The sequence below is a fragment of the Chrysochloris asiatica genome, unplaced genomic scaffold (genome assembly GCF_000296735.1).
Source record: "Chrysochloris asiatica unplaced genomic scaffold, ChrAsi1.0 scaffold00073, whole genome shotgun sequence".
Taxonomy (NCBI): Eukaryota; Metazoa; Chordata; class Mammalia; order Afrosoricida; family Chrysochloridae; genus Chrysochloris; species Chrysochloris asiatica.
In genome coordinates, this window is record NW_006408591.1 from 650943 (window position 1) to 664120 (window position 13178).

General features: G+C 36.9%; 2 pseudogenes; one reads left to right on the forward strand and one right to left on the reverse strand.

Annotated features, from left to right (window-relative positions):
- The first annotated feature begins 5597 nt into the window (after positions 1-5597).
- LOC102825371 lies at positions 5598-7900 on the forward strand (annotated as a pseudogene).
- Positions 7901-8274: 374 nt separating this feature from the next.
- The window catches only part of LOC102825751, an 8809-nt pseudogene continuing 3905 nt past the window's right edge, over positions 8275-13178 (reverse strand).

The window sequence follows — 13178 nt, forward strand, 5'->3', positions numbered from 1 at the left end:
CCTAACATTAAGAAAGATGACAAGATAAGCATTCAGAAAACAAAAAAAAAAAAAAAAAAACCACAAATAGGATAGACTCCAAAAGAAAATCACCGAGACATATCATAATCAAACTCTCCAAATTCAAAGGCATAGAAAGAATATTGAAAAGAGCATGGGAAAAAACAAAATGAAAACCAGTACATTTAAGCTCTGATTTCTCAGCAGAAACAATGCAGGCAAGAAGACAATGAAGAGGCATATAAAAAACTCTGAAAGAAAAAACTGCCAACCAAGAAGTAATATACCCAGCATAGCATATCAGATACACAGAAATTAAAGGAATTTGTAAAAACCAAGTCAACTTTACAAAAAATGCTAAAGGGAATTCTTGGACTGAGAACCAACAACTACAGATGTGTACTAGAAATTGGCATACATAACAACAACACCCATAATTTAATTCTGATATAGAGGCATCCAGAGTAAAACAAAACTTAGATTAGTTACATGCCATTGAGTCAATTCCAACTCATAGCGACCTTATGTAAAACAGAAAGAAAAAACTGACCAGTCCTGTGCCATCCTGATAATTGTTGTTAAGTTTGAACCTGTTGCTGCTGCCACCATGCCAATCCATCTCATTAGGGGTCTTCCTCTAATTTATTGCTGACCTTCCACTTTATCTATCAGCCAAGATCCATCTGAGATCAGCAATGATATCCCTCATTCCATGTCCTTGTCTGAATCTAGTTTCAACTTCTGTCAGTACCCTGTTAATATAGTATTGCAGCCAGTTTTAAATTTTCTTGAGTAAAATTTTACTCGCATGTGATGTTAAATATATTTTCCTATGATTTTCACAATACATTGAATCACCTTTCTTTGGAATAGGCACAAATATGGATCTCTTCCAATCAGTTGGCCAGGTAGCTGGATTTCAAATTTGTTGGCATAGTTGATTGAGTGCCTCTAGTCCTACATCAATTTGTTTTAAGATTTCAATTTGTATTCCATCAATTCCCAGAACCTTGTTCTTTGCCAGTGCCTTCTGTGCACCTTGGACTTCTTCCTTCAGTACCATTGGCTATTGATCATATCATACCTCTTGAAAAGGCTGAACATCAAGCATTTATTTTTGGTGCAGTGACTCTGTATATTTTTTCCATCTTTCTTTCTTTCTTTCTTTTTTTTGATGCTTTCTGCATCATTCAATATTTTGCCCAAAGAATCCTTCTGTATTACAAACCAAGGTTTCAAATTTTCCACAGGTCTTTCAGCTTCAGTGTTGTTGATTGAGTTCTTCGCTTTTGGTTTTCTAACTCAAGTTCTTTGCATATTTCATATTAATATTTGACTTCATCTTCTTGAGCTGCCTTTTGAAATTTTCTGTTCAGCTCTTTTGCCTCCATGTTTTTTCCATTTGCTTTAGTAACTCTACTTTGGAAACCAAGTATCAGAGTCTTTTCTGACATCCATTTTGGTCTTTTGTCTTGTCTTCTTAATGACCTTTTGCTTTCGTCCTATATGGTGTTCTTAATGCAATCGCAAAACTCTTCTGGTCTTTGGTAATTAGTGTCTTATCCATCAAATGTGTTCCTGAGGTGACCTCTAAATCTAGGTGTATATGTTCGAGGTCATATTTTGACTCTCATGAACTTGGTTTAATTTTCTTCAGCTTCAGCCTGAACTTTCATTATGAGCGATTAATGGTCTGTTCCACTTTCTCTTTCCACAGATGTAGTCAATTTGATTTCTGTGTATTTCATATGATGAAGTCCATGTATATAGTCATCTTTTATATTGTTTAAAAAAATATATTTGCAATTAATGAGTCATTGGTTTTTCATATTTCTATCATGCATCTCCAGCATCATTTCCACCATCAAGACCATATTTTCCAACTACTCATTCTTCCTCTTTGTTTGCAACTTTTGCATCCCAATCACCATAATTATCAATACAACTTGATTATAAGTTTGATTAATTTCAGACTGAAGTAGTTGGTAGAATTCTTCAATTTCAACATCACTGACTTTACTAGTAGGTGCATACATTTGAATAATAATGGTATTAACTGGTCTTCCTTGTAAGCATATTGACATTACCCATTCACAGACAGCAATATACTTCAAGACAGATTTTGAAATGTTCTTTTAGATGAGGAATATAATACCATTCCTCTCCAATTTGTCATTTATAGCATAGTAAACCATAGAATGTCATATTCAAAATGGCCAATACTAGTCCATTTCAGCTCACAATGCATAGGATATCAATGTTTATGCATTCCATTTCATTTTTGGCAGCTTCCAATTGTCTTCATACAAGCCAGCTTCTTGAGTTATTTCCTCAGCATATAGATCGTATAAGTATGGTAAAAAAAAATACAACCCTGGCACACATCTTTCCTAACGTACACCATTCAGTGTTCCTTTGTTCTCTTCTAACAACTGCCTCTAGGTTTTTGTACAGGATCCTCACGAGCACAATTAAGTGCTCTTCTCTGCAATATTGTCCATAGCTTGTCATGAACCACACAATAAAAAAAACTTTGTGTAATCAATAAAGCACAGGCTAATATCTTTCTGGTATTCTCTGCTTTCAGCCAAGATCAATGTGACATCAACAATGATATCCCTCGTTCCATATGCTCTTTGGAATTTTGCCTCAACTTTTGAAGGCTCCCTGTCAATGTACTGCTACAGCCCTTTTTGAATTATTGTTAACAAAATTTTACTTGCATGCTAGATTAATGATATTTGCATTCTGTTGGGTCACCTCTCTTTGTAATGGGCACAAATATGGATCTCTTCCAGTCAGTAGGCCAGGTAGCTTTCTTTCACATTTCTTGGCATAGATAAGTGAGTTCTTTCAGTACCAAATCAATTTGATGAAAGATTTCAATTTATATCCCATCAGTTCCCAGTGCCTTGTTCTTTGCTAATGCCTTCAGTGCAACTTATATAGAAGGATTTCTTCCTTCTATATTATTGATTGTTGATTATATTCTACCTTCTGAAATGGTTGAACATCGACCATTTATTTTTGGTGCAGTGACTGTGTATTCCTTCCATTTCCCTTTTATGCCTTCTGCATCATTTAATATGTTGTCCAAAGAATCTTAATATTGCAAGTCAGGGCTTGAAGTTTTTCTTCAGTTCCCTCTGCTTGAGAAATGCGGATCATTTTCTTCCCTTTTGGTTTTCTAACTCCAGGTCTTTGCACAATTCATTATAATATTTGACTCTGTCTTCTTGAGCTGCCCTTTAAAATTTTCTATTCAGCTCTTTTACCTCCTCATTACTTCCATTTGCTTTATTTAGCATTTCTATGCCTGAAAGCAAGTTTCTGAGTCTTTTATGATATCTATTTTGGTGTTTTCTTATTTTGTGTTTCCTTAATGTCCTTTTACTTTCTTCCTGTATGATGTCCTTGATGTCATCATGCAACTCTACTGGTCTTCTGTCATTTGTGTCTAATTCATCAAATTTGTTCTCGAGATGATCTCTAAATTCAGCTGGGATATTTTCATGGTCATTCTTTGGCCTTCATGGACTTGTTTTAATTTTATTCAGATTCAGCCTGAACTAGCATAAGAGCAATTGATGATCTGTTCCACAGTCTTCCCTGGCCTTGTTTTAGCCATTACTTCCATTTGCTTTATTTAGCATTTCTATGCCTAGATTCATAATTTGTACTTTCTATGTTCTGATTATTAATGGATGCTTAGAGTTGTTTCTCCTCATTTCAAGTTGTGCACCATCAGTAAATGAAGGTACTGGAACCTTACTCCATTTGTGTCATCACAATCAGCTCTACTTGAGGCAGCTCTTCTCCAGTCTACTTTGAGTGACTTCCAACCTGAGGTGCTCATTTTCTAACTGTATCTGACAATATTCTGGTGCTCTTCATCATGTTTCAATATCCAATATTCTGGTTGAAATTATCAGTGTTACATTGTTATTTGTAAGGTTTTCAGTGACTAAATATTTCAAAGTAGTCTGTATCTCCTTCTTCTTTGTCTGTCTTAGTCTAAGAGCTCATCTGAAACCTCTTGACCAAGGTGACCCTGTTGTAATTTAAAATACCTGTGGCGTAGCTTCTAGAATCACATCAACATGCAAGCCAACACAATAGGAAAGACTGTCAGGTGAGTATTAGGGAAGCAAAACTATAAGACTGAAAATAGGAAATCAGAGTTAACAATCTATGATAAAGACAACTGCAAAACAAAAAGAGGAAAATGTATAATCACAGAATTCAAAATGGCAAGGAAGTGGAGTAGGTTTCAAGTTAAAAACAGAATGTTTTAAATAGGACATAATTAATAAATTACAGGGAAACCTCAAAGAAACTGAGTACACCTTCACATCAAACACAGAAAAGGAAAATACATGAAGATTTTTGTAAACATTAAAATTATGAAGAAATTTACAAGAAAAAGAAAACAAAATGAACTTAGCACAGGAAAACATGCAGAACAAAGTAACCAGAACTACCACAAATACACACAGAGAAAGATGACTGCAATCAATTCATACCTATAAATAATAGCACTGAATGTCCATTAATTAAATGAACCAGTCAAGAGACAGATTAGCTGAATGTGTAAAAAACAAGGTTCTTCAATATGTTATGTACAAGAGACACACCTTACACAAAGACAAGCATAGATTAAAAATTAAAGTATGGAAAAGAATATATCAAACTAATAGCAATAAAAAACAAACAGGAATATCAGTATTAATTTATGATAAAATAAGCTTTAAGGCAAAAGAGTATAAGAGACAAAAAAGTATATTATCTGGTGATTGAATCATCAATTGATCAAGAGGACATAGCCATAAAAATATACATATTCCCAATGAAAGAGTCTCAGAAGACATAAATCAAACACTAATATACTTAAAGAAATTAATATAAAACTCTATAATAATAGAAGTATAATAATAGAAGTTATTAATATACCACTTTTGAAGAAAGACAGAACAGCTAGAAAGAAACACAACAAAGCACAGATGAGTTAAAAAATACAATAAATCAACTTGATCTCATGGATATATACAGAGCATCAGCCCAACAACACACAGTACACATAGTAGCTTAGTGGTTATGAAATGGGCTGGAAACATCAGGGTCAGCAATCCAAAACTACCAGCAGTTCCACAGGAGAAAGATGAGGCGTTCTGCTCCCATAAAGATTTACAGCCTCAGAAACCCTGTACAGGGTCGCTATCAGTAAGAACCAACTCCACAACACATAACAACAACAAAAAGTCCACAAAGACAATGTTCTACATCCGACTTCTGTGAGTAGTGTATGAGATATTGAAAACTCATGAGCAGACGTCTAAGGTACAGCTTTGGTCTCTCCATGCGCAAAAGAAATAAGAGTGATTAGACTTGAGGAGGCTTGAAATCAATTAGTGCAGTGACTAATAGAACATATGAACATCAGTCCCCACACTCTGACATCAGAAGAACTACATGGTTCCTGGCTACAATTACTAACTGTTCTGAGAGGGACCGCAGTAAAAAGTCCTGGATAGAGTGGGAGAAAATGTGGAAAAAAACTTTAAATTATTTACAAAAAAAGACCAAGTTTATGGGTAAGAATGAGCCTGGAGGAATCTGAAACTATGGCCCTCAATAACCCTTCAGGTCTGGAAAGGAGCTTACCCTCGTGGCCTAATTTCAGACAAGCAGTAGGTAGGTTTATATGGAGGGACAACAACACTAGGAAGATATGCTCACCATGGAATCATCAGTCAAAAGGCAACATTTTCCTAAGGACAAAGTTGAGACAGGATAGGTAGATGGGTGGGATGCAAATAGGAATCACACAGAATAAATGGAATGACTATTGTTGCATAGAAAGGACTGCAATTAGTGAAATGAAACCAAGTGCACAGTTTGCTGACTGTAAAACGGATGATCTTCTCTGTAAACCTTCACTCAGTTAGCAATAAAAAGTTTTAAAAAAAGTAAATCCATGTACCTATGGAAAGCCGGTATTTGACAAAAGATTGAAATCTATTAAATGGGGAAACACTTTCTAAAGATTAAAAATGTATGCACATCAAAAGACTTTTCCAAAATAGTAAAAAGAGATTCTACAGATTGAGGGGGAAATGTCCAGCAATGACATATCTAGCAAGGGACTATTCCAAAAGAATTTTTAGAAACCTTTAATACCTCAACAATAACAAAATTATCCCAAAACAGTCCAATTAAAAGATGGACAGACATGAATAGACACTTCACGAAAGACACTCAGGTGGCCAACAAACACATAAAGAAATGCTTTAAATCATTAGTAATTGTTGTTAAGTGGGGTGGAGTTGGTTCTGACTCATAGCAATTCTGTTTCGGGTTTCTGAGGAGCAACTGGTGGGTTTGAATTGCTGACATTGTGGTTAGCAGTCTAGTGTTTATCCTACAGCACCACACAAGGGCTCAGATGAGTATTAATTTGGCTGAAAGGGAAAGCAATATATAAGGGGTGATGTGATCAGCACAATTTCACTAAAGAAAAGGAAGACATGAAAAGGTGCACAAAATTTACAATGAAGTAAACTCTAGTATATAGTTTATGCTGCTTTATCAGTAATAACAATCATTAATGTACCTGTGGATATATAGACAGACGGACAAGATGAACAGGTATGATTGGCAAAAGGGACTACATTCATGGCCATATATAAGTATTGTTGTTGTTAAGTGCCATCGAGTCTATTCTGACTCATAGCAACTCTGTATAAGGTTTCCGAGGAGTAGCTGGTGGATTTGAACAGCCACCTTTTGGTTCAAATTGATACTGCTTATCCTACATCACCACACCCAGACTTCATTTATGAGTTTGGTACATGATGTTTCTGTATACATATAAATATATACATGTACATAGTAGAGCAAACAGGAGTGAAAATCTGTGAACTTCTCAATCATAGCCCAATACCTTGAGGGAATGGATCACTGGACCTGGAGGCTAAGGACCAAAGTTAGAGTAGGGGGGCAGGTATTAAGGTTGATCTCACTTTAGTGAGCAGTGACTGGTGTCTTAAAAGCTTATGAGGAAACTCCGACTCCATGGGGACATGAATCCAGGCCAGGTGGGTTGCGGGAGCAAGAAGTAACCTCCGGTGCCTAGCTCTACCTGCCCCCCCCCCCAGTAACCTGGAAGAGGCGTGGGAAGAAGGGTTGTGGACCTCTTGGTTAGCGAACTGCGGGTAGTGGCGAGTTAGTGTCAAGCGCGCACTTGATAATCTTCTTCGCGGTTTAACTCAAACTGGAACCTGGAAGACGTGATTTTCAAGCTAATTAAGAAAACCTTTATCATTGGAATTAGTGGTGTGACAAATGGTGAGAAGACAATGTTGGCTAAGAATTTGCAGAAACACCTCCCAAATTGCAGTCATATCTCAGGATGATTTTTATAAGACAGAGTCTGAGATAGAGATAGGTAAACAATGAATTTTTGCAGAATGTTGTGCTTGAAGTGCTTAACATGGAAAAAATGATGTCGACTATTTCCTGATGGATGAGAAGCCCATGATCCTCTCTGCTCTCAACAGACTAGGAAAATGCTGAGGAAACCCCCATCTTAATCATCGAAGGTTTCCTTCTCTTCAATTACAAGCCTCTTGACGCTGACCATTCCTTATGAAGAATGTAAAAGGAGGAGGAGTTCCGTACATGTTTTGGTAGTACAAGGGTCTATGAGCAACCAGACCCCCCGGGATACTTTGACGGACACGTGTGGCCCGTGTATATAAAGCACAGAAGGGAAATCGAGGACATCACGTGGGGAATCGTTTAACCAGATTGAACAAAATCTGAAGAGGACCTCTTTTCACAAGTATATGAAGATCTAATACACGAACTAGCAAAGCAAAAGTGTTTGCAAGAAGCAGCATAAAGATGGAACACACTTGAATCCTTCCTGGGTCAATTAGGACACTTAATGGAATATATTCAAGAACGTTAACCATGATATGACACCTGTGTATTTATTTGTATGTTTGCTTGCTTTTATTTCCGCATGGTTTTTCTCCGACCTTTGGAACAGTAAATAGTAAGCTACCCTTGCCAGTGGACAGGTATTTATCTGTCTGTATGAGTTTTCAATCTAGAAAGCACATAGATGTAGCACAGATCACAGTCTTTGACTCAGTTCTCTGTATATCAGTGACTTTCAAACATTTGTAATGGAACCCAGAGAGAGCAATAAAGTTTATAACCAAAAAAAAAAAACAAAGAAAAGCTTTTAAGTGTCTATCTAAGGTACAGCTATTAGTCTTTCCCTATCTGGAACAAAGAAGAGTGAAGAAGGAAAAAAAAAAAAAAAACACGGAAAAATGAGGCCAAAGTATTAATGGAACTTATGAATGTCACCCTCTAGATGTTGCCTGTCTACCACTGTTGAGTGCTCTAAAATGATCACAGTCAGAGGTTCTGGATAGACTAAGAAAAAATAAGTGGAACAAAATTCAAAATTGTAAAAAAGACAGACTTTCAGCCAAGCTTAACAGAGGCCTAGAGAGTGAATGATAATACCAAGGAGATAAGCACTCCTTAGAACAACCAACCATAGGGTATCAATATCCAGGGGTAAAGTTCAGAAGGCATAAAGGGATAAAAAAGAAGGACAAATGGAAATGATAAACAGAGGAAAAATGTGAGACTACAATCAATGTCACCAAGAAAAATGCATTTAAATTGTTGAGTGGAAAACCAATTTTCTCTGTAAACATTCACTCAAATCACAGTAAAAGGTAAAAAACAAAACAAAGCAAAACAAAACAGAAGGAATACACAGCCACAGTACCAAAAACAATTGGTCAATATTCATCCATGTCATAATATCAAGAATCAATGATACTGAAGGAAGAAATCCAAACTGTACACAAGGCCTTAAAGGCATTAATGAAAAGCTTCAGGAACTGATAGATTACAAATTGAGATATTTCAATAACCAGATGCAATGCTGCAAGAGCTCACTTCTCTATGTCAAAAATTTTGCTAGACAACTACTTGGCTAATCAGCTGGAAGAAATTGTGTCGATCCCAAGAAATATGATCCAAGATAACACAAGCATTACCAAACAATATCATTAATATCACACACAAGTAAAATTTATGCTAAAGATAATTAAAAAAAAAAACAGTTTCAACAATACATCGACCTGGAGCTGCCAGAAACTCAAGCTAGCTGGACTCAGAAGAAGATATGAAAGGAGAATTATCAATGTTGATGTTAGATGAATCTTGACTGGAAGCAGAAAATACCAGAAAGATGTTTACCTGTGTTTCACTGAATATGCAAAAAGGTATTCATCTGTGTGGACCATAACAAATTATAGATAACATTCTGATGAATAGACATTCCAGAGCACTTAATTGTGCTAGAGCTTATTAATATTCAAAGAGTCAGTCTCTCAAACAAAACAAGAGGATACTGAATGGTTTAAAATCAGGAAAGGCATGCTTCAGGATGATATAGTATCACAATACTTATTCAATCTGTATGTGAAGCAAATAATTAGAGAAGCTGGTCTAAATGAAGAAGAATGCAGCACCAGGATCAGAGGAAGAGTCTTTAACAACCTGCAATATGCAGAAAGCACAAACTTGTTTGCCAAAAGTGAAGACGACTTGAAACACTAATGAAGATAAAATATAGATTGTTGTTGTTATGTGCTGTGGAGTCGGTTCCAACTCACAGCAACCCTGTTGAGGATTTCTGAGGCTGTAAGTCTTTAAGGGAGCAGAAAGCTTCATTTTTCTCCTGTGGAACAGCTGATAGTTTCAAACTGCTGACCCTGAGGTTAGCAGCCGGATTCCTAACTACTACACTACCAGAGCTCCTTTCAGTATAGATTATACCTCAACATAAAATGAAAATAAACAACATCTCAATAAATAGAGACAGTATTAAAGTTATCAAGGACTTCTTTTTATTTATATCTGCAATCAGTGCTGTAGACCTAATGGATCAAGTAGCAGTCAAGAAATCTAATGAGATATTGCATTGATCCAATTTCCTTCAAAAGACCGCTTTAAAGTGTTAAAAATCAAAGCTACTACTTTGAAGATTAAGCCTGGTCAAGCCACAAGCCATGGTGGTGGTGGTGGTGGTAGTGTGCCGTGGAGTCAGTTTCAACTCATAGTGATCCTACAAAGAGTTTCTGAGACTGTAAATCTTTACAGTAGCAGAAAGCCTCATCTTTCCTCAGCAGTATGACTGGTGGTTTCAAACTGCTGATCTTGAGGTTAGCAGATCGACTGGTAACCACAACACTACCATATTATTTTCAATTACCTCATACACACATGTGAAAGCTAGACAATGAATTTTGAAAACTGAAGAAGAATTAATGCTTTTGAATTATGGTGTTGGCAAAGAATATTGAATATATTATTGACTGCCAGAAGAATGAACAAATATGTATTTGAAAGTACTCCAGAAAGATCCTTAGAAGATATGAAGGAGAGATTTCATTTCAGGTACTTTGGATATCCTGGTAGGAGAAGAACATCATATTGGCATAGTGGAGGGCCAGTGAAAAAGAGGAAGACCCTCAATGAGATGGGATGACATGGTGGCTGTAACAAAGGGCTCAAGCATCTTGAGTTTGGTGTAGGACTGGGAATGTTTTATTCTGTTGTATGTAGGGTTGTCAGTAGGGATTCTATGAGTCCAAACTGACTGGAAAACCCCTGACAACAATTAGGTAATTGCTCATGTTTTTAAATTTCACTTTTTTTTCACACCTTTCTCCACTTTTTTCTGTTCAGAATATCATCATTGGAAACAGACAACATGCTACTAGAATGAAAGGAAGGGAGGTGGTTGGCCTGTGTTGAGAATCCTGCTTTTGAACTCCCCAGAGCCCTCTAACCTCAGTGCTGTTTGTTGGTAGGCCGCATTAGAGAGGAGTTTGATTTACCCTTTCCTTGAGGAGATAGGGTCAGGTGATTGTGACCTCTGTGCCATTTCCAAAATGGAAGAGATTCAGCTTTTGATGAGATTATTAGCTTTCCTCCTGTCCGGACCCAACAAATGAAAACCAGATTTGCATGTATAAATAACAATCAAGCGCTGAAATGATTTATTTAGTAAAGTTACTGTTTTGGAAACTAAATCGATGTGTCATGTCAAGATCCTATCTGCCCTTCAGTCACATGGCAAAGGAGATTTCTCTGGGGTCTAGTAGGAAAAAAAAAAAGTTGGAATCCTATTAATAGTTTTGTTCTGCCACGTGAGAATTACAGTGGAATCCAGCTATGAGAATAAAAGCTCACACACAAAAAATGTTACTGAGAACATGAGTAGCATGTGCTATTTCTTATTGTATTCGAGACACACATGAATAACTCTCCCCCCACAGAAGAAAAGGAAACAAAGCAAAGGGCAACATATTTTCCCACTGTGCAAATTTCCTTCCTCAAGTAGACATAGTTAGAATTGGAAGGCAAATCCTATGGTCATTACATGTCAGAATGCTGACATTTTGACAGCTTCAAAGGTGTGTCAAGCTACACTTGTGCATGCTCTTTTAAGAAAAACAATAGGCATTGAAAATTAAATACTGCATCAAAGCCTTCTAAAGCTATTGAGACAAGTCTATAGAAAACTCAAACCAGGATGCAAGACTGCTTCTGTGTCCGTTATATGGAAGGTTCATTGCATGGGAATCTTGGACTAAGCTTCTCGAGAGACAAGCAGCTCTGAATCTGAGTGGCGTTAGCAGATGGTGACTACAGTGATTGATTGCGGTGTCATCTGAGGTTCATTCCAGCCATCCTACTGGCATTGCATGAGGGCTTCTAATTGGGATGAATTCCATAAATGCTCAGGGACTTCATTGTTGTGCCTTTAAGTAGAAAGTGGACTTGGATAGCTGATAGGACTGACTTTGAGCTCATTTGAATGGACCAAGAGGCAGAGTGGACCAGGAAAGAGTTCATGTGCTAGACCAAGTTCCAGCTCTTATTTATCAGCTGCATGGCATTAAGATTAATTACTTGATCTCCTTAAGTGCTAGTTTCCTCAATTTGCAAAATAGAAAGAGTAGTATTTCACTTGCAGGACTATTGTAAAATTTAGAGATATTGTACATGTTCTGGGCACATAGTTAGGCCTCAAAAATGGCATCTTCATTGATCTATCTATCTAGCTATGCAACTACTTAATCTACATAATGTCTTAAGTACGCTACTCTATGAGTTTCTTTATAATAGAAATTCTTATCCTATTGTCTAAAGATTCCTATGGATCCTAATCCATCGTCCTTCCACTACAATTATATGTTACATGTATTGGTCATTTTTCTGGAAATGTTGATCCATACCTTTCATAAGATTCTTAAAAGGGCCATGATGAAAGGGTCATGATGAAAAGAAAAGTTAAAAACCACTATATTCTGAAATGGCTTCACCCCACAGCATGGCAAGGTAAAAAAGCATTTGTAACTTGTGACTTTTCCACAGTTATGTGTATGCTGTAGTTAGTTGTTCTCTCTCTAGAAGTTCTGGGTGTGTGTGGATATGAGGGTGTTTGCATGAACAAACAATTCTCATGCATTTGCTTTAGTTGTTGTTAAGTGCCATGGAGTCACTTCCAACCTATAGTGACCCTGTATAGGGTTTCCAAGGAGCAGCTGGTAAGCTTGAACCACTGACCTTACAGTTCAAACAGCTTTGCAGTCTGGCACATTAACCCACCCAGCGCCACACCAGGACTCCGCTCATGAGTTTAAGGAATGCTAATTCTTTGATGAGCCACAGTTAAATGAGAAAATACAGAACAAATGTGGGGCCAAAGAAGTTGATGACAGATGTTCTTCCTCTGGTATACTGTGGGAAGACAATCAGAAGAAGAAGCAGGGGGAACTTGTAAGGAAACAAAGCTGGGTCAAACCTGAAGGTACTTATGGTTTCACTTTGCCTGAGGAATTAGACACCATGTCTTGAGTGGATTGGATGGGTAGGTTGGTACTAGGAGTATATGATAGCTGCCAACTTTGGAGAAGCATGAGGAAGAAAGATTGTATGCTAGTACTAAAGAAAACACAACATGTTTTGTTGTTGTTTTAAATTTAAGGTTTTTATTGTGGATTGAGTGAAAGTTTACAGGGCACATCATCAGTTTCACATTCAACAATTCATATAACTTGTTTCATTACATTCATTAT